Source organism: Nicotiana attenuata, chromosome 6, assembly GCF_001879085.1.
Source record: "Nicotiana attenuata strain UT chromosome 6, NIATTr2, whole genome shotgun sequence".
NCBI lineage: Eukaryota > Viridiplantae > Streptophyta > Magnoliopsida > Solanales > Solanaceae > Nicotiana > Nicotiana attenuata.
Genome location: NC_031994.1, coordinates 15,357,188 through 15,361,419, shown reverse-complemented (window position 1 = coordinate 15,361,419; position 4,232 = coordinate 15,357,188). Strand labels below are relative to the sequence as shown.

At 36.3% G+C, this 4,232-nt stretch overlaps 1 pseudogene; it reads right to left on the bottom strand.

Moving 5' to 3' along the window:
- Positions 515–3,753, bottom strand: LOC109226635 (annotated as a pseudogene).

Below are 4,232 nucleotides of genomic sequence, written 5' to 3'. Positions count from 1 at the left end.
CACTTATATTTTTTTATCCGGATGTCGTATGAATGAACGATTAAGAGAGTTGGAAACTACATTCCATGACCTTCAATTTGATATATAATATGCCCCAAAAAGACCATATGTAGCTCACAAAGTTTATTTCTCAAAAAGCTCCATTACAAGGCAAATCCTTAGTCAGTTTTTCCGCAACTTAAATCCGAGTTTTCTCAAACTTTATACTTCATATCCAAACATCATATATAGTCATATCATGGCTTTAAACTCATTTAAATTATGATTAAAAAGTCTCATATTCATCTTAACTTGCGTAACACTTCGGCAAACTTTCTTGTCCTTGTAGAAGGATTTCATCCTTTTTTAGCTTACATCAATTGACTCACGACGTACTTTCAGGTACAAAGATATGGGTTGTAACAGCTACTGAATGTGAAGGGAGGATACTCAATTTATAGAAGTCCAAACATTTTCCTACAAGAAAAAGGACTAGCCAAATATGGGAGATTTATAGTTTCCTTGTACAAGAAGGAAAACCCAATTATGATAAATATATTGCACTTTCCTTCAAGAGATAGTAAAACCAAATATAGTAAGAAAATCAGCACAATTCCTAACAACCATTACTTTAAAAAATCACATACAAGAAACCATAAAAAATATAAGATGTCTCTATCGTCCTTCCGTAGTGGTAATGCTAACGGTGTTGACAGAGCCTTGAGTTATACAGGAATCTTTCTTGGAACAGCTTGGTCCTGTTGTAAATGCAGGTTGTTTAGGACTTGGTAAATCAGCAATTTCCCTGGTGAGCATAGACAAAACTGTGGAGATATTTGGTCTGTCTTCTGCAAATTCTTGTACGCACAATAGTCCAACATGTACACATCTTAGAATTTCCTTCTCGAGCTGCAGGTCAATTATCTTGGGGTCAACCAATTCGACTATCTTGTTTTCGTTCCAACGCTTCCATGCCTGAAGAGCAAGTGCAATGACAAGACAAAGGAAACTTGAATTATGAAAAGTTGTTTTACATTAAAACTAGGAGCTTAATTTTCATATGAACTTACATATGCTAGAAGGCTTATTGCACAATCATCTTGGTGAAAGCTAGTGTTCCTCCTTCCACTTATAATTTCCAATAACAAAACTCCAAAGCTGTAAACATCTGATTTTTCTGAGAATCTTCCTTCCATTGCATATTCAGGTGCCATATAGCCACTGTATCACATTATGAATTTGAATGATTGCTTTTCTTTTCATTTTAACCATGAAAAATATAAAGTGAGATTGACAAACTTACTAGGTTCCAACAACCCTACTTGTATTGGCCTGATCTTGGTTGCCTGCAAAAATCCTATCCATGCCAAAATCTGAAATTTTGGGGTTCAGGTATTCATCCAACAAAATGTTGCTTGCCTTCAAATCCCTGTGGATAATCCTTAGTCTTGAATCCCTGTGAAGATAAAGGAGGCCTCGACCAATTCCCTCAATGATGATTGCACGTTTACTCCAATCAAGGAAGTCTTCTGCTTCCAGGTGTGAACCTGTAAGTATATTGAAAAACATACAAGTGAAAATATTTCAAACAATTTCCTTTTAGCTAGACACTATGGAATATAAAAGAAAAGCAATATAATGGTAATCAACTAACCGAAGAGATATGCATCTAAGCTTCTTTTTGGCATGTATTCATAAACCAGCATTTTCTCCCCTCTTTCTATGCAGCAGCCAAGGAGCCTAACAAGATTACGGTGTTGAAGTTTGGAAATCACCACAACCTCATTCATAAACTCCTCTAGCCCTTGACCAGAAGACTGTGAAAGCCTTTTCACAGCAATTTCTTGTCCCTCTGGCAATTTTCCCTGTAGTTATATCATATTCCGTCAATTTCTATTCTGGAAAAAGATAATAAATGACTCAATCACAGAGAACATTACTTTGTAAACTGTACCAAAACCACCCTGCTCAAGGTTGCTAGAGAGGTGAAAGTTGTCAGTTGCATTTGCTAGCATGTAAAAGTTGTATAACGGAAGCTCTTCAAATTTAACTTGGTTAATGTCATCTCTAACCAAGCTTATCTTGTAATAGGTTAGCAGTGATTTGCTTGATAAGAGTTCACTCTTTCTCTTCCTTCCTGATTCAAAATGCACGTTTGAGAGATTAACTCAATGGTTTTATTAAAGCTACTTTAAGTTCTCAAATGTTATAGATAAGCTTGTTACCTTTATGTTTAGCCAACAGTTTGCAGGAAATGAATCCCAAAATGGCAATGGTTATCGAGCCAATTGGGACTACGATCCCAATGGCTACTTTATGTTCTTTCTTTTGATCGGCATTTCCAAACATATCCATTATTGTACATATATTCTGGCATGCAGAGCTCAGCCAAACTTATGTTTTTGTTCTGAGACAGCAAGCTAAAGAATGCAAACATAAGTGAAATATAGGTACTCCATTACCTTGTTCAGTATATGCAAGTCGAAGGAATAAATCAGCCCCACCCTTGGGGAACTTCTGAACATCAAGTAAGATTCCTTCCCAATGCATGCATCCTATGCCTATGTAGTATGAATAAGCTATGCAGGAGAAATTCCTCAAGCAACCACTTTCACAATCTTCTTTATCCAAAGATACCCAAATAGCGGAATCTGGAACTTTCATTGACTGCAGCCTCAAAAACCAATCTTGCTTACCTTGCTCAATGTTAGAGTTGTTTCTTTCATTCTCTAATGCAGTCTTTCTGATGCATCCATTGGTCCAGTTTCCTTTTCCCCATTCCTCTTGACTTTTTGGTTTAAACCCTTGCAAACAAGTGCAAATTGGTGAACTAGTAGGATCACAGCTTCCATAAGGCCCACACTTTCCATAAAAATCACACTCATTTGCAGGGGTTGCCAATGTTACGGTCCAGTCATTCTTCCTAGCAAAAATCATTTTGCTGCAAAAATCCTGTTGTGTTCAAGACTAAGTAGAGCATCCGATCACCTTGATCTGAATATGAATAGGAGAAGTAGGCACTACCCATGTTGTCATTTACTAGCTCAAATCCACTGAAATAGAAAGAAGTCATTTCTGGTACTCCAATGAAAATCTGTTTATTCCATGGACCGCTACGCCAATGAGGTAAGCCATGCTTCCATATGAAAATTTGGGGAATGGTTTCAGATTGAATTCCAACTGAGAAACTCCCATCAGAAGGATCTAAGGGACTTCTCCATGATTTCAGCAGATTCGTCGTGTTAGTACTCTTATCGCTGCCAAGCTTCATGTACTGCAAGAAAGAATCTGAAAGATCACTAAAACTTTCCCATAGAGTTCTCCCACTGGAGCTGTCTTTCAAAACTAAGTTTCCAGTATCTGAGAGCTGGGCAGTAGTATTTCTTACAGCTGTTGAAATATTGGTTGACCAAATACTCTTCTTCTGTGCATTCAAGATTACAAGATTTCCACCTTCTGATATAGTTATTCTTCCACTAGAATCTTGTAAAGGACTGTCTCTGTTGGCTACCCATACAACACTTTGTGATTGGGTATTAAACATAATACCAACATAACGATTCGTCGAATTCTCAGGACTAAAAAATCCCAATATGAATATGTTATTATTGGAAACTAAAGTTTCTGAACCACTCAAAGATTGATTGATACTAATGGTGTCTGATAACGCATTTGCTATATGAAAAAACAGAACGAGAACAGCGTGCCAACGAAAAATCTTGTTACAACTTAGCTTCATTGCTTATCAAGCTTTTCTTCTGCCAATAAGCATGAGAATTGTGGTTATCATCTGAAATTGATTTTCCTATTGTAGCAGTACAGTTATCTTATTTGTCAACAACAAATGTCTGAATCAAATGCCTTGATTGACCCGTCATATTGGATTTCCTACAGTTGGTGATTACTAAAATGTTTGATCATTAACTTAGGATGGCTAAGGAGCCCACATCAACATAAGGGAAATTTCCATGCTAATTAGAAATGTCAACAATATGATTGTCAAATTAATCTCTGCAGCACTATATGACATGGGCAGGAAACTTTCGTCCCAGTTATTTTATAGAGTTATGTTTGAATAGAGGAGGCAATATATAGTTCAAAAATATGTCTACAATAATCGTTTATTTATTTTCCTTTTTAACATAATTTCTGATGGTTGAATGTGAATTGTGTATTTGACCAAATCTTCATTAAAAAAAAAAACAAATTGAACCTTCCAATTTATGGGTAAAAATGGTGGATGATTAGCTGAC